The following is a 23248-nucleotide window of genomic DNA, read 5'->3' as shown; positions in this document are numbered from 1 at the left end:
GAGAACTCATGCCATGAAAGTGGTGCAGCACTGACTGGCCTGCTCCTTTCATAGGCCTCCCACCATCTGAAGGCAGCCCTTGATAGCTGAAAAGTAGTAAAGGAGACTCCACTAGTCTCCAGAATACCCGTCGTGTGAAGAATCTACTGGCATCTATCCAAGAAGTCTTGGGCATCCTCTAACTCAGCCCCACTGAATGATGGAGGCCTGAGCATCCCAAATCTCTCTAGCCGCTTTTGCTCCTCATCAGTTATAATGGGACCCACCTGGGCCTGAGCAACTGCAACCGACTGGGCTTGTAATACCCCCGATGTCTAAAGTCCCTATACACCTACTCTGGAGTATGGGGTGGTAGTCTGTGTACCTCCCCCGGCCTAAGATGTGGCTGGGGCAGTTTGAACAGAAACTGCCTGAGCAAGGCTAGTACAGACAGTCAATATTTGAGCCAAAAGCCTCCTGAAGGCCTGGAATCACTATGGGCACAGCTGGTGCCTAAGCTGGCCCCACTGACTCAACCACATCTGGAACCTGCTCCTGAGCAGGAGTAACTGGTGGATCTGCAGGTGTTGCTCTAACTGCTGTACGAGCTGCACCTCGGCCCCTACCGCGGCCCCAGCCTCTCGTGACTTTAGCCGGTGGTACTGGTGGTTGTCCGTCTGGTCCGGTAGCACGTGTCCTCAACATCTATGAGAGAATATAATAATAGAAGTTTAGTTCCTGGAATTAACAAATTCACACGAGAAGAATGCAAGAAAGTGAAGATTTCCTAAGGATTCGGCAGCCTCTCAAAGATAAGTACAGACGTCTCCGTACCGATCTGCAAGACTCTACTAAACCTACTCATGACTCGTGAGACCTATGCAACCTAAGCTCTGATACCAACTTGTCACGACCCAAAACTCAACCTGTCGTGATGGCGCCTATCATAATACTAGGCAAGCCGACAACTCAGACATACCAACACTTTCAAATTTAAAATATACTAAAACAAGTTTAAATAAGTAAAAATCTCATAAAACTGGATAAAACTGTCACGACTTGATACAGAAGTTTTCCAAAACCAGTGTGTCACTGAGTACATGAGCATCTATACGAAAACAAAGTCTGATACACATTCTAAGATACAAGAAACTGAATAAGTAAAACTGAGGGATAGGGGAGGAGAGTGAAGGTCTGCGTACGCCAGGGCAGCTACCTCGAAAAATCTCCGAGTGACTGTAAATTCTGAGAATCCGCAACCACCATGTCAGGAAACACCTGGATCTGCACATAGAGTGTAGGGTGTAGCGTGAGTACAACCAACTTAGTAAGTAACAAGTCTAACTATTGGGCTGAAAGCAGTAACGAGCTTCATAAGTACCGTTCAATTATAGAATTTCAGTACAGAAATGTTGGCATGCTTCCATGTTTAACAGTTAAAGCTCAAATTTGTAAGATATGTCAAGTTTAATTGAAACAAGATATGGTACATCTCGATATCTACATGTCAGCTATGTATGCCAACTGTAGTACAAAACAGTGATGAAACCATATGCATACTCTCACAGTATCAATCATTCAGACCTCATATTCACTCTATCCTCACAGTCACTCGTTCCTCACAGTCACTCCATCCTCACAGTCACTCAATCCTCCATATCGCTCGGCACTCACACTCGCACTTAGTAAGTACCTGCGCTCACTATAGGTGTGCACACTCCGGAGGGGCAAATCCAGCCCAAGCGCTACAATAAGCCAATCATGGCATTAATCAATAAAACATGTTATCGTGTGCAGCCCGATCCCATAAATATCCTCACAATCAGGCCCTCGGCCTCACTTAGTCATCAATCTCTCCAGTCTCTCGGGCTCACAAAAATCATGATAATCAGCCCAAACAATGATGATATGATGTATCAATAAATGGCAACAAACTAAGATATGATATGCAAATAATAGCTGTGACTGAGTGCATAATTGTAATTTAAACAAATAATTCAACATGCAACACGACTTATGTGGGTCCCAGCAGTACCAGTATGTAGCCTAAGCATGATTTCTAACATGACTTGCAGCTCAATTTCTCTAACACAGGGAGAATATACGGATAACGACAAGATTTTTCAACTATACAGTTCCATGGAATTGACCAAGTCACAATTCCTACGGTGCACGCCCACACGCCCGTCACCTAGCAGGTGCGTCACCTCAACACCAATCACATAACACGTAATTCGATGTTTAATACCCTCAGAACTAAGTTTAGAAGTGTTACTTACCTCAAACCGTGCAAATCACTACTCCAATAAGCCCTTGCCTAGCGAATCGACCTCCAAATGTCTCGAATCTAGCCACAAACAATTTGATACAATCAACACGAGCTAAAGGAATCCATTTCGTAAGAAAATACTAAGTTCTTAATCATAAGTCAAAAAGTCAACTCAAAAGTCGACCCCCGGACCACATCTCGGAATTCGATAAAAGTTTCAAAATCCGGAAGCCCATTCAACCACGAGTCCAACCATACCAAATTTATAAAATTTCGATACCAAATCACCGCTCAAATCCCCAAATTAAACTCTCCAAATCCCTAGCCTTAAAACCCCAAAATTCCACCTAAAAACACATAAACTAGGTGGGAAATTCAATGGGGAAATAATATTATTGAATAAAAATGATCACAAGTGACTTACCTCAAGAAACCCTTCAAATTCCCGCTCAAAAATTGCCTTAATCCGAGTTTGCAAAGTCAAGAAATAATAAAAACCTCGGAACCCAACGTTTATATTCTGTCCAGGGCTTTTCGCACTTGCGACAAACTTACCCACATCTGCGGTGTCGCAGAAGCGACAAATCCTCCGCTTTTGCGGTTCTCCCGGAGACTCATGCTCCCGCACCTGTGCGACCTTTTTCGCATATGCGCTCTCACAGGTGCGGATATACCATCGCACCTGCGCAAGTCCCCCAGCTGACCCAACTCGCGCTTTTGCGCCCAATACGCCGCATTAGCGACCACGCAAGTGCGGAAAATAACCTCACACCTGCGACCACTTCCCACTTCCTTCCAGGCCACTTATGTGATGTCCACCATGCATATGCGGCCTCACACCTGCGACCATGACCTCCGCAAGTGCGATTACACCAGTCCAGAACTCTTCAGCATTTTCTCGAGTCCAAAATTTGATCCGTTAACCATCCGAAACCAACCCGAGGCCCTCGAGACCTCAATCAAACACACCGACAAGTCCTAAAGCACGATACGAACTTAGACGAGCCCTCAAATCACATCAAAAACACGAATCGCACCTCAATTCAAGCCTAATGATAACTAGGAATTCCAACTTCTATAATCGATGCCGAAACTTATCAAATCAAGTCCGATTGAGCTAAAATTTTGCACACAAATCATAAATGACACAATGGACCTACTCCAACTCCCAGAACCAAAATCCAAGCCTCGTAACCACGAAGTCAACTCTCAGTTAAACTTCTCAATTTTCAAAACTTTTTAATTTTCCAACTTTCGCTATTTCAAGCCTAAATCAAATACGAACCTCCAAATCAGTATCCGGACTCACTCCTAAGTCCAAAATCATCCAACTGAGTTATCGAAACTGTCAAAACTCTATTTCGGAGCCATTTACACATAAGTCAACATCCGGTCAACCTTTTCAACTTAAGCTTTCAACCATGAGACTAAGTATCTCAACTCAATCCGAAATATCTCCGGAACCAAACCGACTATCCCGTCAAGTCACATAACACAATTTAGCATAGTATAAGTAGTAAATAGGGGGAACAGAGCTACAACATTCAAAACGACCGACCGAGTCGTCCAAGACCATAGTGTCATGAAGCTTAAGTGTAGCATTAAAACCCTTGGGAACCTGAGCCGGACCCAGTGGAACAACATTAATTGGAGCCTGCTACGCTACTGGAGCTACAAAGTTGGCTCCTCAGAAACTGATTTAGCACGAGCACAACGAATTACAGGTGCTTCATCTCTCACAGGTGCAACCATACGTGCTTTGGCTTGCCCTCTAACCTTGCCCCGACCCCTACCTCTCCCGGCTCTTGCCTAGGGTATTGTCTCCTACTGAGCTGCTGTGAAAGAATATGTTCTCACCATCTATGAGAAAATAAAATAGCAAAGATTCAAACTTTAGGATGAAATAAAGTCACACGATAGAGAAGGAATAAAGTGAAGTTTCCTATTTGTCATGTAGCCTCTCGAAGATAAGCACAAACGTCTCCATACCGATCCACACGATTCTACTAGAAATACTCAAGGCTCGTAGAACCCATGATCCTAGAGCTCTGATACAAACTTTGTCACGACCCAAAATTCCACCAACAGTCATGATGGTACCGAATGCCCAATGCTAAGTAAGCCAAAATGTAACATAGATCAAAACAAACAAAACAAGATATAATATAGTAGAAATAACATAAATTGCGAAATAAATCTTTCAACAACGGGATGTATAAAGATACTACAACACCAACTACTCAAAACCTGATAGTACGGAGTCTTGAGCTCTAAAACAAAGTATAATGAAATCTCTCACTATACAATACTGTTTGAATATAGATAACAGTATGAAAACATGGGAAGAGGACTCCAAGGTTCTACGAATGATCATGCAGCACTATCTCGGGTCTCCACTGATTGCTACTAGGCTCCCTCCTAAAGTTCACTACTGCCAATGCTTGGATTTGCACAAAAATATGCAAAAGTGTAGTATGAGTATGGGAAACTTATACTCAGTAAGTATCAAGACTAACCTCGATGAAGTAGTGATGAGTTTCAAGTCATGTGATACCTACTAATGAAATAAATCTTTATAGTTCATAATTATTCACAACACTGTGAAAAGAGATACAATATCGTCAAAGATCATAGCAAGAAATATCGACTCAACATGGATAATTCTATCTAGACTAACAAGTCAAAATCACATAATAGATGCATCAAGTAGCATGTTAGCATTCAACATAGAAAGCATAGAAAAGGCATGAAAAGGTATAAGGGATTAGAAAGCATAGAAAATGCATGAAAACGCATAAGGGATTCACTTAAATGGTCAAAGCGTCCACCTTTATGCTCAAAACTCATCACATCGGATCCCATATCACAATCAACTAGAAACCTGTCAATTTCTCACAAACTGCGTGTATGCCATCAATAGCGAAACATGAGAGGCGGAGACTTTAAAGGGCGGATCCATATCCACACGCTGCACGGCAATGACCTCATGCCATAGTAGTGACTATGTCACCTCAACTACATATGAGAAACCCCAAGCAAGAAGAGTAAAAATATCACAATGACCGCACGACAAAAACCTCGTGTCATAGCCAAATCAATCCGCTCAACATGTCCAAATATGCCATAATCATAACAATCTAAAATAATAGTTAATCTTTAAAGAGGCATATGCTCAAAAATAATCAATAAGATGCACAAAAATATGATAAATAAAAGTGCAGATGTGTGCTCAAGATCTAAAGTATGACTATGGCTAAATCAAGTATAACAACAATTTCACAAATAGCTAATCTTGGCCAATTACAAAGTTGTAATCCTAAAGATGGATACTATAATGAAAGGAATAGCTCACGTAGGCATACAATTAATTTGAACATGAATCATAGAAGGCACACAACAAAACAAGGTATAATAAAACCCTAATGATTACAATTGAGCAAGAATCATATATAGCACATGTCCTGTATGTATGTTCATCACCTCACATATACGTTGCTTCCCACAAATTACAATTGAGCAAACAAGGTCATCTCCCAATGATTAGTCCCTCACAATAATGTTAGGCAAGATACTTACCTTAGTGAGCCTAATCAACCCTCCAAAATCTCCTTTCCTATAGCAATCACCTCCACCTAGCTCGAATCTAGCAAAAAAATAACTTAATAGAGTCAAATAACGTCATAGGAATCAATTCCAAATAATAGAGTTTTAATTTTTAATCAATTTCAAAAAAGTCAACAAAAGTCAACCAGGGGCCACATGGTCAAAACCTAAGTTAAGGGGTAGAACCTGATCACCCATAACCCCACGAGTTCAAATATATGTTTGGTTTTTGAAACCAAGTCCGAATCATAGCTCAAAACCTCAATATTTACTCTCTTAAGCTATAGGCAAAAACCCCAAATTTTCATATTTTGGGTGTTAATAATCCATGTAGATTCTTGAAATATAATGACAAATGAGTAAATATCACTTACCCTTTAGTCTTGTAAAGCTCCTTAAACAAATCGCTCCTCTTCAAGTCTAGGGTTCAACATATGAGAGAATGGGCTAAAATCCTAAAATCCTCATATAAATATTGCCCTGGGGTACTCATCGTGAATGCTGCCTAAGCATCGCATTTGCGAAGCTCAAACCAGCCTCTCCAAAAATTCCTCCTTCGTGATCGTGGAAGCACCCCCATGATCGGGAAGCCTCGCTTGCTATACCTTCGAGAATGCGACAATAGCCTCGTAAATGTGATGCCTTCCTACCCAAACTGCTCCACGAATGCGACCACCCTCTTGTGAATGCGAAGGCCTTCCCCCAGTTCCCAACTCCCCCATCGCTAATGCGACTGCCCCATCGCATACGCAATGAATAACTTCCCAGCTCCAAAATAACCCTCTGCTATCGCAAGACCTTCTCCGCGATCGCGAAGCACATTAGACACTAGAAAAATCTGCAACTCTAAAAATGCTTTGGGTGGTCTGAAACTCACCTAAGTCACGTGGGACCCCGTCCAATCATACCATCAAGTCTGTAAAGACTACCCAGACCTATCCAAGGCCTCCCCAACCACATATACAGAATCATTAAATCTAAGAATCAAATATTAAATCACAAGTTGAATTTATCTTAAATTCAAGCACGTCTAATCATCCAACCAAGCATTTGATTCAAGCCTAACCACTTTGGATCTCAACCAATCTTTGCATAAAAGTTTCATACGACAACACGAACATATCGAAAGTTGAGGTACAACAATAAGAGTCTGGTATCATCAAAGTCAATTATCGGTCAAACTTATAAACTCTTCAATTCTTCAAATTGTCAACTTTTGACAAATAGAGTCAAAATCTTGTAGGAACCTCCAAATCAAAATCTGAATATACACTTAAGTCCATAATCACCATACGAACCTATCAGAATCCTCAACATCCCAATTCCATGGTCTTTTAGTCAAAAATCAAACCTTATTCAACTCTTCCAACTTAAAACTTCTAAAATAAAACCAAGTGTTACAAATTACTCTCGAACCCCATGAAAACCAAATCACCCATCCCCGCAAGTCATAAAATATCAACACACATACTAAAAATATTAAATAGAGGAATGGGGTTCTAATACTCGAAATGACTTGTTGGGTCATTACATTTATATACTTGTTGTGGTGTTTGGACTGGGGCTCGAGTGAGTTTTGGGGTGGTTTCCTACCATTTTTGCACAAATTGCCGTAGTTGTTATGCTATTGGATCATTGCGCATCGCGAACGCGGAGTATCTTGTGTTCGCATAGGGAGATTTAGGATTGGGGGAAATTTACACTCCGCGAACATGGAGGGCTGACCACGAACGCGAAGGCTCGGGGGAGTTTGCCCTCGTGAATGTGATCGCTCTTACGCGAACGCGTAGAATTTTGGGGCTGGGTGGATTTTCTTCATCACGAACGTGATAGTGGGGTCGTGAATGCAGAGGCAAGGGGGGAATGGCCTTCGTGAAAGCAAAGCAACTTGCACAAACACGATGGTCAGTTCACCATTAGCCTTCGCAAAAACGGGAGGTGCATCGAAACGCGAAGAACACCTGAAACCAGGGTAAAAGTGCAAAACATCATGATTTAGCCACTTTCATTCTTGAGACCTAGGCTACGGATGGAGGAGATTTTTTGAGAGGATTACCACCCCAACTTCTAAGGTTAGTAATTTTGACTTAGTTTTGACTTAATTCCATGATTTCTCGTAGATTTTCACCCTTAAATCTAGAAATTTGATGTGTATGAATTGGGGTTTTGGGAAAATATTTAAGAGAACTAATTATGGGGATTTAGACCTCGATTTGAGGTCTGATTTGATACAAACGACATATTTGGACTCGGGAAGAATGGGTAATCAAGATTTGATCTTGATTTCGGACTTCGACCAAGTGGGCCCGGGTTAACATTTTGTTGACCTTTTCAATATGATAAAGGTTGAACTTTTTTATAGTAGGATAGTTTCTAAAGCGTTTTTGACTTATTTGAGTAATATTTGGCTAGATTCGAGTTGTTTGGAGGCTTGTGCTAAAGGGATAGCGATATTTGAGGGTTGACTTGTTTTGGAAGGAGGTAAGTGTATTGGTTAACCTTAATTTGAGCGAATTAGATTCCATTTGTGGTCTATTTTCTACGTGCTATATGTGTTAGGGGCGACGTATATGCATGGTAACGAGTGTATATGTATTTGACATGGTTAAAGCATGCGGGTAGATCTAACGTTATTTATGCCTTGTTTGCTTCATGTATTATTTCTCATATGCTTTAGTTAGTTCGTGAAGTTACTTGTTTATTCATATACATGCTACTAACTATATTTAAGATTTGTTGAGATATTTGGACATTATAGTTCTTGAAATGTTGGTTCATCTATTGCTGCAACGGCCATGATTATTTCTTACACGGCATATTATGTTTAATCACTCTCGTTAATATTATTTATGCTTCTCACCTTGCTTGGTATTTATTTACATATGCTTGGTGAGGATGAGTGATTATGAAAGAAGGGAGTTTCCTTGCTGTGAGGATGAGTGATTATGCACGATGAGTATTTACTTGCTATGAGGTTGAGATACATTGTACGACAAGTCTTTCAATGTTGTGAGGTTGAGAGATATTACATGACGAGTATTTTCGTGCCTTTAAGGATGAGTGATATATGCACATGGAGTATTTCCGTTCTATTTTTTATGATATTTCTACTCATTTCTTTGTTTTTGTCGATTTGTTGACTCGACTATATGTTATTCTTTTGGATTTGAGTTGTGGACACAGGTTTGGTTGTGATATTGGGAAGCATGATGGTTATTCCCTTTAATTACTCCTTTTACTATTTCTCATACTTACTCTTATTATTTCTCTGATAATTTATCTTGTTATGTTCTTATTTGTTCTATTGCTTATTAACCACATAGGTTTATAAAGTAGGTGTTTTGTCTTAGCCTCGTCACTACCTCGTCGAGGTTAGCTCAACACTTACTGAGTACCTTGGGTCGGTTATACTCATACTATACTTCTACACTTCTTGAGCAGATTCAGGCATTGATACCAGCAGAGTCTTGAGAGGTGCTGAGTCGTTACCAGTCAGGAGATTCGAGGTAGTGTTCCATACTCGTTCGTAGGCCTTGAAATCACCTATCCATTGTCTCTATTACTATTTAATTGTATTAGACAACATTGTATTCTTTTCAAACATTATATTTAGTACTCATTAGGTCTCATGTACTCAATGACACCAGTCTTGGGAGATTGTTATGTCAGATGATGGTTTTAGACTTATTATGTTGTTATAGGAACTTTTACTCTTTATCTATGATAAAATGTTGCTAAATGTTTAGTATTGCTTCTTTATTTACTGTTATGTGTTGGCTTGCCTAGCACGTAAGGTTAAGCGCCATCACGACCCTTCGGTTGGAATTTTGGGTCGTGACACAAGGCCTGCAAACACATTAAAACACTACATCCAAGAATCGAAGATCAAACCACAAGTTGAACTTCTTTTAAGTTCAAGAACATCTAAACTTCCAACCAAGTATCTGATTGATGCCTAAATACCTCGGATCTCAACCAAAATTTGTACACAAGTTTCATTCAACCAAATGAACCTATTCAAAAGTCCCGGAACACCAAACGTATTAAGATAAAATCAAAGTAAATTATCGATCAAACCTATGAATTCTCCATTTCGTCAAATTACCAACTTACGATAAATAGAGTCAAAAATCTTCTAGGAATCTCCTAAACCAAGTCCGAACATATGCCCAAGTCCAAAATTACCATATGAACTTATTAGAATCATCATATCACCAATCCGAGGTCATTTATTCAAAAGCCAATCCTTGGTCAATTCTTATAACTTAAGCTTCCAAAATAGAACAAAGTGTTCCAATTCACTTTCACACCTTCCTGAAACCAAACCAAACCAACCATCCCCACAAGTCATAAAACATTAAATGAAACTATGGAAAGCATCAAAATAGGGGAACGGGGCTCCAATACTCTAAATGGTCGGTAAGGTCGCTATATTCGACCACTCTTAAACAAACGCTTGTGATCAAATGGGTTTAGAATCATATGTGTGATCCAAAATATATGAGGATATATGCTCCACATATCATGCTCGGTCTCCCAAGTTGCTACCTCGACCAGTTTACCTCTCCATTGAACTTTCACTAATGTAATCTCTTTCTACCGCAGCTTCTGAACCTGCCTATCCATGATGTCCTCTGGCTCTTCTTCATAAGCTAGGTTCTCATCCAACTACACTAAACTAAAATCTAACAGAAGGATCGCGGTGATACTTCTGAAGTATAGAAACATGGAATACTAGATGAACTGCAGACAAGCTGGGTGGCAAAGCAAGCTTGTAAGCCACCTCACCAACTCTCTCTAAAATCTAAAATTGACCAATATACCTAGAGCTCAACTTGAACTTCTTCCCGAATATCATCACGCTTTTCTTAGAAGAAACCCTCAGAAGTACCTTCTCTCCCTCCATGAATTCTATATAACGAATCTTTCTATTAGCATAACTCTTCCGCCTGGATTGTGTTGTATAAAGCCGCTCCTGAATCAACTTCACCTTCTTCAAAGCATGACGAACCAAATCAATACCCAACAACCTAGCCTCCCTAGGCTCAAACTAATCAACTAGATAACGACACCGTCTCTTAAAAAATGCCTTATACGGAGCCATCTGGATACTGGACTAGTAGCTGTTGTTGTAAGAAAACTCCGTGAATGGTAGAAAATGATTCCAATGGCCTCCAAATAATGCAGGCTCTCAACATTTCCTCAAGGATCCGAATAATCCGCTATGACTGACCATAAGTATGTGGGTAAAATATAGTGCTAAGCTCCACCTGTATGCCAAACTCTCGCTGAACAGCTCTCCAAAAATACGATGTGAACAAGTACCCCGATCTAAAATGATAGAAACAGGCACACCATGTAAATGTACAATCTCTCTAATGTAGTCTGAGCCAACTTCTCGTAAGTGTAAGAAGACATGACCGGAATGAAATATGTAGACTTGGTCAACCTATCCATAATGACCCAAATAGCATCAAACTTCCTCAATGTCTGTGGCAATCCTATCACAAAATCCATAGTAATGCACTCCCACTTCTACTCTGATATATCTAACCTCTGAAGCAAACCACTTGGTCTCTGATGCTCATACTCGATTGCTGACAATTCAAACACCGTGAAACATGTCCAATAATGTCTTTCTTTATCCTTCACCACCAATAATGTTGCTTTAAATCATGATACTTCTTCATATTACCTAGATGAATAGAATAGCTCGAACTGTGAGCCTTTTCAAGAATCAACTCCCTCAAATTATCCACATTAGGAACACAAATCCGACTATGGAGTCGCAATACACCATCATCACCAATGACCACCTCCTTAGCATCACCTCGCAACACCGTGCCCTTAGGGACAAAAAAATAGGGATTATCATACTAACGAGCCTTAATGTGCTCAAACAAGGACGATTGTGCAATAACACAAAAAGAACTATATTAGGCTCGAAAATAGCCAATCTAACAAATCCATTGGCCAAAGCCTAAATATGCATAGCAAAAGGCCTCTCCAAAACTAGAATAAATAGCAAACTCCATATACTCTCCATCATGCTACTCAAAGCATCCGTTATCATATTTGCCTTACCCGGATGATACAATATAGTGATGTCATAATCCTTCAACAACTCCAACCACCTCCTCAAATTCGAATCCTTCTTCTTGAACAAATTTTGAAGGATTCGATGATCAGTGTAAAACTCACATGACACATCATACAAGTAATGCCTCAAAATCTTAAGTGCATGCATAATAGCTCCAAACTCCAAATCGTGAATTGGATAATTCTTCTCATGGAGCTTCAACTGCCGTGGTGCATAGGAAATCACCTTACCATCCAGCATCAACAACGCACCAAGAACAACGAGCGAAGCATCACAATATATTTTGTAAGACCCTGGACTTGTGGGCAACACTAACATTGGAGTTGTAGTCAAAGAAGTCTTAAGCTTCTAAAAGCTCCCCTCACCCTCATTAAACCATCTACAAGGAACACATTTCTAAGTCAACTTGGTAAATAGGGCTATAATAGATGAAAATTCCTCCATAAAATGGCGATATTAGCCAACCAAACCCAAAAAACTCTTAATCTACATAGTTGTCTAAGGACTAGGCCACCCCCGAACCCCCTCAATCTTCTTCGGACCCACCTTGATGGTCACCACGAGGCCGAAGAATGCAACCAAATCTAACAAAAACTCGCACTTGGAAAACATAGCATATAACTTCTTCTCCCTCAGAATCTAAAGCACGATCCCCAAATGATGCTTATGATCCTCCCTAATACGGGAATATACCAAGATATCATCAATGAATACAATGACAAAACAATCCAAATATTGTTGAGACACACTGTTCATCAAGTGCATAAAAGCTACTAGAGCATTAGTCAAACCAAAGGACAACACCAAGAACTCATAATGTCCATAACTAGTCCTCAAAGTCGTATTAGAGATATTCGAAGCCCTAATCTTCAACTAGTGATAACCTAATCTCAATTCAATCTTAGAGAATACACTGGCGCCCTGAAGCTGATCAAACAAGTTATCAATACGAGGTAATGGGTACTTGTTCTTTATAGTAACCTTGTTCAACTGCTTGTAATCAATGTACATACACATAGAACCATCCTTCTTCTTCACAAACAACACTGGCGCACCCCAAGAAGAAACACAGTCTAATGAATCCCATATCCATCAACTCCTGCAATTGCTCCGTCAATTTCTCTAACTCAACTGGAGCCATGCGATCGGTGGAATTGATGTGGGCTGAGTGTCCGTCATCAAATCAATGCCAAAATCAATATTCCTATCGGGTGACATGATTGGTAGATCTGCAGGAAACACATCTGGAAGTTCCCTCACTACTGGAATGAATTAATAGTAGGAGTCTCAGTAGTAGTATCCTTAACAAAATCCGGGTACGCCAAACACCCTTTCTCAATCTTCCCCGGATCTTTCAAAAATAAAATAGCCCTACTAGTTGTATGACCAAGAGAATCCCTCCATTCCAACCTTGGTAATTCCGGCATTGCCAATGTCATAGTCTTAGGGTGATAATCAAGAATGAAATGATACGGAGATAGTCAATCCATATCCAAAATCACATTAAAATCTATCATTTTCAGCAAAAAAAGGTCAACCTTAGTCTCATAACCCCCATCGATGACCACACAGGATCGATATACACGATCTATCACAATGGAATCCCCGATAGGTGTAGATACATGAATAGGAATATCAGGAGATTCACAAGGCATATCTGAATAAGAAGAAAAATATGATGACACATATGAATAAGTAGGCCCCATATTGAGCAACACATAAGCATCTCTATTACAGACTGAAACTACCCATGTGGTCACAGCAACTGAGGTTACTACCTCGGGTCTACCAGGAAAAGCATAGCAATGAGCCTGTCCGCGGCTGGTAGGACCTCCAATGACCTAACCCCCTTCTTTAGAGTGACCTCTCATTACATATCCTCTCCCTCTAGTTGACTATGCAAAGGGTGATGCAACTGGTACGGGAACCACTAACTGAGAACTTTGCGGAGTTGTGCCTTTACCACACCCGGGGCAATACTTCCTCACATGGTTGATGTCTCCACACTCATAACAACCCACGGCTGAATGAGGTTGATGAACTTGAAACTTCCCCTGATGATCGGAGTACCCACTAGGAGAACCCTAACTAGACAGAGCCTAGTACGAATTCACTGGAAAAGCACTAAAAGATGATGGAACTGGAGTGCTAAATGATGGTCGAGATACTACACCACGTGCTACATGCTGAGTAGAATAAGCTAACCTGCCATAATGGCCTCTAGCAAACCGACCCTCTTGCTTCCAGATGAGGTACCATTGAAACTACCACAATGGCGAGGCCTCCTATCCCTCATCATGGCCTCTCTCCCCGGAATACAAATACGCTTGCTCCTCTGGGCTATCTCCTCGACATGATGGAATGTAGTCCCAACCTCTAACTCTCGTTCCATAGCAAGACTAATGCAATAAGTCGAACCCTCAATAAATAGCCTCGCCCTCTTTACCATGATAGGGATCAAGAAAGCTTCATGGCGAGAAAACTATGTGAACCTCGCCTCATACTCGGTCACTAACATATATCCTGTTGAAGATGCTCAAATTGTTCTCTCAATCCATCCCTCCTGGTGAGTGGGATGTACCTCTCAGGAAATAAATGCGAAAACTAAGTCCATGTAAGAGGAGATTCACCCGCTGGCTTGCCCAGCGCATAAGTCTGCCACCATCTCCTCGCATCACCTCTCAGTTGAAATGTAGTGAAGTCCACTCCATTGGACTTTATCAAACCCAAATTATAAACTAGCTTGTGACATCTATCTAGAAAGTCTTAAGCAACCTCTGAAGAACCACCCTCGAAGTGAGGAGGATGTAGCCTCTGAAACCTATCTATTCTCTTTTACTCCTCAACAGACATGGCAGGCACAACCTAGCCCCAACTGGCAATATGCCTTAAACATTGTTGTTGGTTACTCCTGAGTATGAGTGGCAGGGCTCTCAGCTCCCCCTCCAGCCTGAGATATTGGTAGGGGGAACTGGAACCACTCCATCCAGAGTCAAGGCATCAATGAAACTGACCATTTTGGCCATAGCCTCTTGGAACCATTGTTGAGTCAACCGACACTGCTCTAGTGCACTCACGGGCCCCAAGGGATACTCCACATCTAGCTGTGACTGTGCAACCCCGGGTGGGAGACTTGGCCTTACCTCGAGCCTGTCTTTCCCTATAACCGCTGGTACTACGTCTCGCTCACCTGTTGTTGCTGAAACATGCGTTCTCACCATCTATGAGAGAGTAGAATAGAAAGATTTAGACTTAGACAATATTCAACGCATGATAAGGAATCAAGAAAACAAAAGTTCCTAAATCCCTATAGACTCTCGCAATAGATACTGACATCTCTATACCGATCTACAATACTCTACTAGGCTTGCTCGTGACTTGTGAGACCCTTGGAACCTAGAGTTCTGATACCAACTTGTCATGACCCAAAATCCTATCTAAGGTCGTGATGGTGCCCAGCTCGCTTACTAGGCAAGTCAACACTTACCAACAATAATAGAATCTAATTATTAAGTCATTATCAGATTTATGATATAGATATGAAAGCGCAACCAGTCTCAAAATAGTATCATAATATACATATGTCCATGATAGCGTATGAACACAACTACAACTGTTAATCAATGCCCAAAATCGGGTGTAATAATGTTACAAGCATCTAACAAGAGTAAATAGTTGATTGTAGGCAATGAACATGTGTTTTAGCCGCATTCTGCACTCTAATTACTGCACTTTGAGCGTGTTTGAGCATAAATGATGGTGATTTGTACTTATTACGTGTTTTATGCTTTGTAGGAGATGATTCCGAGTTAAGAAGAAGTTCTGAAGCTAAATCGAATAATTGAAGCTTTGAAGTCTGAGTAAAAGCCAAGGAATTAAACCGGGACCAAGTCCGGGGCTCGTGGACCGGCATTGCATACAAAAATTGGAAGAAAGTGCAAGGGTTATGACATTTGTACTAATGCTTCGCCCCATGCGTAGCACAGTGCAACGCATCAGTGCAAATATGCGTCAAAAATTTGAGAAGTTCAGAGACTTGTAGTTTTTGGGTGTGACAGAAAAATACACTAATGCTACGCATAGTGCGTAGCATCAGTACAAAACTTTGTCAGACAAGCTAAGTTCAGAAAGTTTACAACCGAGCAAATTGCACTAATGCTACACACCCTACGTAGCATAGTGCGACGCATGAAGTGTAAAAAGTTTGTAGGTTTTCCCACTTCGGGTCAAAGAGGGTAGTTTTGTCCGGGTTCATTCCTACTTGGTATAAATACACTAGATACACATTTTTAGGGGCCTTTTGACCTTGGAAGCTTTGGGAGAGCATTGGAGCCTACAAGACACAAGATTTCATCATCTTTCCATCAATTCAATACGGGAGTTTGCATTATAGCGTTAAATTGATGTTTTCTTATTCTTTAGTTATATTTGTGATGACTTTCTCCGTGATTATGGAGTAGTTTCCCTTAGTGTTTGACGGATATGGTATTTTATTTGATATTTGTGGATTTTAACTCTAGTTCTTTGCTTGAATTCGCTTATGGAGCTTTGAATTGATTGCAACTTTATTCACCGATTTATTTAATCGAAGAGGAATATTTTGGTGATTATCTTTGCATTATTTGGTAAAGTTTAATTCAGTGATTCTCTTAAATAATCGAAAGAGCTTGTTGAATTGTTGATTAAATCAAGTTAGGAGAATATTCGAGAGACGTTTTCCTGAAGACTAATCCATTAACGCATGCTCGCATATCTTCATAGTGCTTATATTAGTTCACCTCGTAGAGTTAATATTTAATCGAGAGAGGACTCTTGACTACACGTTTAAACTAATCATCAACTGAATTCGTGAAAATCATTAGAACATTAGAGTGAATTAAACTAGAGTTGGATCCCAAATAGCTATCTTGCACCTATCCTGTCAAAACCCTTATTTCTCACATTGGTAAAAACTCAACTCTGCTAATCTCTAGTTCTTTGCAGCCAATTGTCATTTGCTTTACTTTAGTAGTTAATCGTAGTTCATAATCATTCCAAATCAAGTTTTGATCATCCTGAATAGTAGTTAAACCAGAAATTACTAGAGCATTATTTAAATCCAATCCATGTGAAGAAGATAATTTAACTATACTATCTTTGGCTAGGGAGCATTAATTTTGGGTTGTGTTTTGCACTCGTCAAATTTTGGCGCCGTTATCAGGGATTGGCAACCGATAGTGTTCAAATTAGTTTTTTGTTGCTAATTCAGAAATTTTTATTTTATTTTATTTTATTCTTCACGGGTTTCCTCTTCCATGTGCAGCCAATAGATTGACTCCTTTGGTGTATGACTTGATCTTCTTCAAAGGAATTGATTCCATACAATCTAGAGGTGGAAAAGAGTCTACGACAGTTGAGGAAAGAGAAAGAACTCACCGAAAAATTTTTGGGGCAACCTTTAACCAAGAACACATGGATAAAAATGGTGAGGACAAAGTAGATTTAGCTGAAAGAGAGGCAGCACAACAGAGATAAGAAGTTGCATGGATAACAGCTGAGGCATCCCGTAGAGCTGCTGATGAGACCGTCGACGATGATGGGGGTCGAAGATTCAATCTAAATCGACCATTGGTTGAAGACTAGTTCGAGAATGCGGTACCTAGGCCTGGTAGAGCACTGTGTGATTATGCCAGACCAGTCTACAATTAGAGACTGTCCAGTGTCAGACCTCCACCACTAGCAGCGAATAATTTCGAGTTGAAGCAAGGCTTACTTCAAACTATTCAGAACAACTGTCTTCATATGGAAGGTGAATGAAGACCCTAACACTCACTTGTCAGATTTTGAGGAAATCATGAACACCTTCCAGTACAATAGAGTGTCAAAAGATGCAGTATATTTAAGGGCATTCCCCTTTTCTCTGAAGGATAACTCAAAGCACTGGCTTCGTAGTTTACCAATGGGGTCGATCCGGACATGGGAAGATATGATTAAAAAGTTTCTTGACAAATACTTCTCAACTGCTAAAACAATGAAATTCAGAAGGGAAATTCACAACTTCTCCCAGATGGACACCGAAACATAATGGGATTGAATTGTGGATGCAACTCCAAGACTTTTAGGAGGGACTGAAACCTCCCTCACGACGAACTCTGAACACTGCAGTTGGAGGTCCTTTAATGAAGAAGACCCCTGAGGAGATTGTTATAATTCGTGATGAGCTCTCTGAAGATGCTAACCAGTAGCCTGCAGAGAGTAATGATAGAAGAAAATCAGTTGGGGTTCATCAAGTAGATTCTAACACAGTAGTGCAAGCCCAACTAGACGCCATGGCCAAAGAGATGAGAAAGTTGACCTTAGCCAAGGTCCAGAGCCAACCATCACCAGTTTGTGATTTCTCTGGAATGGGACATCCAACGCATAAGTGTCAGGCCTTAGCTGCAGATGAAGTGGTAAATGTTGTGGGAAGCTTTGACAGAGACAACTACCAGAGTGGTAATAATTTTAACTCTATGGGACAGAGGCACCCAAGCTTTTCTTGGAGTTCACCAAGTGGTGGCCTGAACTCATGGCACAAGAATAACTCCAGATCCCAAGGACAAGGAGCTCCAGGTTTTCAAAATCAGTAGAGGTAGCAATATCAGCCTCCAAAGTCTAATCAGTCTACCATGGAAGATCTAATGATGCCTTTATTATTAAGACATATGAGAGGCTTGAAACCCATAGCTCGGCTATACTAGAACATGTCCAACTATCAAAGAATTGGGCACAGCCTTTCGAAACCTGGAAAGACAGGTTGGGCAACTAGCTAGTCTATTGTCTGAGAGGGTTCCAGGGACACTCCCTGCTGACACTGAAAGAAATCAAAAAGAGACAATAAATGCAGTGTTTTTAAGGAGTGGGCATGAGTTGGAGGATTCCATAGCAAATCAAAACGATGAGCCGATTGAAAGACAGGTGGAGATTGTGGAAGAGCAGAAAAATGATAACGTGCAAAAAGGTACAGGAATGGTAGATGATGGTCTGAAAAAGAAGGGGAAGATTAGATCTCAGAAAAAGAAGAAGGATGATAATGCAACAAATAATGAGACAGAAGAGAATGACAGGTGGACAATCATGCTCTACACCTTTCCCCTAGAAGCAAAGAAGAGAAAGGTTGAACAAATAATTCGGGCGCTTTCTAGAAGTGCTCAAGCAGGTGCATGTGAATATACCTTTCACAGAGGAGAATAGGGAGGTCCCGCTGATTTTAGGAATACCCTTCTTGGCTATGGGTAAAATTCTAGATATTCAGGAAAGGCAGCTCATGCTCAAAGTGGGGGATGAAAGGCTAATCTTCAAAATGGAAGGAGAAAGGGGCGCCATGAAAGAGCAAATTGGAAAGAGTGAAACTGATAAGTGTCGGGTGTACCCAAAGAAGGCGGAAAAAAAACTCTCAGTATGGATGTGTGCACTCGGTCGGGTGTGCAAAGGAGATCCCGACTTCGATTCAAACCCCGACTAGATGAATCATGGAAGTTTTCTTTACCTCTTACTTTTCATTTGTGTGTCACAGCGGCATGGCCACAATTTAAAGTGTGGGGTGGGGGATGATGTAAATATGTACATATATGTTTTTTATTTCGTTCGGAAAAAAAAAATTAATTTTTCCCGACGATGGAATTCCTCAGCCGTCTTCTTGAGGGATTAAAGTCGAAGAAAATATTTTAGCCATTTATTTTTGTTTTGTTTTCTTAGGTAGTGTAACAATTCCCCCTTGATTTTTCTTTGTGCCGCGGTTCTCTTCCAAGGGTTTTGTTTGAACTGGAGTAGTTAGTTTTTCTTTTATTAGGAATAGTGAAGTCTTGTGCTATGATATTAAATGGAGATGACTTTTCTTGACGTTGTTGTACCTTGAGAGTAGTGAGTGCCTTAGTTGTGATTTCTAGGCTCAGTTCTTGACTCATGTATAAGTGCCTTAAATTGTTTGATTTTGACTTTGCTTAACTGCTTTGACTAGAGAGTTAGGATGGATTCGATTCTAAGTGAGTTATGTGTCAATGTGTGTGAGAGATTTTGTTGATATTCTGTGCATGTCGGTTGATGTCTAGAACTTGCCCCCGTGTGTTTGCAAAGAGAAATAGTAATCTTGTTCAGTCTAGGAAGTGATATAGGCATTTCTTTGTTGAGCTAATTATATGTTTTACCCACCTAATTATTGTGTATCCTAGTTATCCCCTTTGAGCCTATAATCCTACTTATTTGACAACCACACAACAAGCATGATCCTTGTTTGAATTGACTATCTATTTGAACCTTCTACCTCTCTTGAACGCTTGATTTTGTTATGAGCTTGTAAAAGCTAAGTGAGGTATGGTCGGGTTTTTGAGTGGAACTATTGAAAAAGGAGAAAGGTGCATTGTTGGAAATAATTGTGAGAGCGAATTGAAAGAAAAAAAAAAGAAAAAAGTGAGTTTGCTTGAAAAGAAAAAAATCAGAACTTAGAAAAGAAAAAAATGGATTCCGTGCTAGTGGTAGTTCTCATCTTATTTGTGCTTAAGAAAATTGGGAACTTGATGTTGTTATATTATGAAGGTGTGGGTTTGGTTCAACATAAGTGTGGGGTTTAAATTATTAATGTATGTATGTATTAAAGTACTTAGGGAGGTGTAGTCACTATTATCTATATGTATCCTACTTATCCCGCAGCTTACATTACAACCAAATTAAGCCATGCTTGATCTTTGACTGAATGAGCTCGAATTAGTAGAATATTACACTACGGGCAAGCCTATGGTACGTTTTCTGTAGCGCATGAATTTTATTTCTGAGAGTGAGTGAATTCTCTCTATCTTGAATTGCTATTTGTTCTTGAATTTTAGTGTGTGTGGAACTACTCTCTATCTTTAGTGTGAGGCTCACATAATTTGCGAAGGAAAGGTAATGTCTTTGGCCTCTGTGTTACAGTAAGTGAGCAAGTTTTTGACAAATACGTGGTGCTTTTGAGTCGAGCCTTGAGGCTAGGATGTTATGATAGGATGTTTGACGAATACACACTTAAATTATGCTCGCTAGTTAAATATAGTATAGTATAATATTGTATCCACATGGATTGGATTTAAACGGTATTTTCGTAGTTTCTAACTTGATTGTTATCGAGGAGAATCAATAATTGAGATTTATATGATGAATAACTAAAATTAACTAAGAATCTAAAGCTATTGACTAATGACAATCGAAACAAGATTATTCGAAATGGGATTATTTATTTAATTACAATCGCCACTTGGGATAATTAATATGGTGTCCCAAGTCACCAATTTATTTTAAAATCTCAAATCGAGGAAATTGACTCTGTTTAAGTCCGCGAAAATCAGAAGATCGGGTAAGGAATTATGTTAACCCGGGAGAAGATGTGAGGCACTCCCGAATTTCATAATTTTAGCACGGCCGCTTTAATCATACCTGGCTTAATTAATTATTTAATTACGTGTTTTAGAACCTATGTGCATTTTATCTTTCACCGCTTTTAAATTACTTGATTATGGCGTTATGGAATTATCTTGAAACGAACCACGTGTGTGTGAATCCGTTTTATTTAGTGCGCTAAAAATCATGCCACGCGTACGTGTACACAATTAATAACACTTTATTATTATAAAGATCGTTTCGCTCAAAGTTGCGTGAACGCATACTTCGATTTTAGTTTGGGAATTATGGTCATGTCACGCGAACGTATAAATAATCACGATGATTGATTTAACTAATAGCGTGCCTAAAGCATACTAATCGTATTCATAATTTACTTAAGATTATTGTGAGGCCAAGAATTATGGACAAGATATTATTTTGGAAGAAATGAAGTAAACTAGTTAAGGAAAGGTGGGCTAGCTTATTCAATTATTTCTCGTGGGCCTTAAAGAATTCATCTTATTTGGCCCAAATTTATTCAAGACCTCAAATCTGACCTCTCAAGTCCAGTGAACACCCGGCCCAAGTAAGTTAACAAATAATAGTCTAATTACTGCTTTTGACCCAAATCTCTTCTACATCACCTAAGACCCAACAAATTGTCTTAAAGAAAATGGCCCATCCTATTCCCCAAACCAAAGGAAAATCTCAATTCTAATTCTCTCTCAAATATCAAAATAATGCAATTTAGCCATATCACACAATTGATCGGAAAAGACAACAATCAAACAGATTAGAAAGGGAAATTATTAAGCTATCGGAATATCATGCTCACATTAGCTTGTAAGTGGACAAATTCATAGTTTCAAGCATTCATTAATCTAGTTTCAAATAAAATAAACAAATCAAAAGAGCAAACAAAGCAATCAAAAGAGAATAACCAGAGAAACAATATTTTAACAAATCACAAAAAAGAAAATATCTAATTAAAGAGAAACAACAGCAGTAATTAAGAAATGGAACTTCAGAGCATAAGGTGAAGAAAATGGACCTTCATATTAAATTGCTTCAAACAACAAAGCTGGACTAAATTTGGACATTTAATAGGGAACGACACTCGACCAAAATCAACGGAGGGAGCTTGAACTCGACCTCGACGACTCAACTTTAGAGCTCGAACTCATCTCGTTTTGCCGCATTTTTTGGGGGCTGCTTGGGGTGTTTCAGAGCTGGTCTTTGACTGGGATTTTGGGGTCGTTTTGGGTAGAAGAAGGCAGCTGGGTTTTGGTAGTTTTGATGGGTGTTTCAGCTGGTGTTTTGGCTGGATTAAAGGGATGTTTTCGTGATGAAAACGACGTGAAGAAGATGAGGTTTTGATGAGGACTTACTGCTTTACTGCTGTGTTTTGGGTGTTAAAGGGTGTATTTTAGGTGCTGATTTTGGGGGTTAGTTGTGCTGGTTTTCAGTGGTTAAAGGTGGCCTTACATAGCTGAAAATGGAGGAAAGAAAATAGTGATTTTAGGCGGAGGAAAATGGTGATCTATGGTGGTCTTTGGGTGGAAGAAAATGGAGTAATAGTGGCTGTATTTTTTGTGTTCAATGACGGAAGGGAAATGAAGGAGATGATGTTGGTTCAAGCTTTGTTGAAAGTTTTTCTTTTCTTCGCCTTTCCCGTTCCTTTCTCTTTTTCTGTTTTTTTGCTCCTCCCAGAACAGCTTTTTTATCCACTCCCTCTGTTTTCCGTTTCTTCTCCACTCCGGTTGTTCTCCTTTTTTTGTGTGTGCTGTTTTAATTGTGTGATTGAATGGAAGATATATAGGTGTAGGTATAGGTATTAATTGATGGCCAAAAAAATAAGAGTGTATATCTGCATGTGAGTTTTGAATGAAAGCATGTGAGCTTGTTACCAAAGATACGGAAGAATCTTG

The 23248-nt window shown here is 39.9% G+C and overlaps 1 long non-coding RNA gene across 2 annotated transcripts; it reads right to left on the bottom strand.

Moving 5' to 3' along the window:
- Window positions 1–998: 998 nt before the first annotated feature.
- Window positions 999–23127, bottom strand: LOC107774032 (uncharacterized). Of its 2 annotated transcripts, XR_012698033.1 has the most exons (4): window positions 22372–23127; window positions 5825–5891; window positions 5077–5263; window positions 999–1263 (listed from the first exon to the last, which is right to left on the bottom strand). It is a non-coding gene; the product is annotated as an uncharacterized LOC107774032 (long non-coding RNA). The 2 variants fall into 2 exon arrangements; XR_001645414.2 differs by lacking the exon at window positions 5077–5263 and having other exon boundaries at window positions 22372–23126.
- Window positions 23128–23248: the final 121 nt, after the last annotated feature.

This window comes from Nicotiana tabacum, chromosome 13 (genome assembly GCF_000715075.1).
Source record: "Nicotiana tabacum cultivar K326 chromosome 13, ASM71507v2, whole genome shotgun sequence".
Classification (NCBI taxonomy): domain Eukaryota; kingdom Viridiplantae; phylum Streptophyta; class Magnoliopsida; order Solanales; family Solanaceae; genus Nicotiana; species Nicotiana tabacum.
The sequence above is the reverse complement of the archived record's forward strand: the minus strand, read 5'-3'. Positions and strand labels throughout refer to the sequence as shown.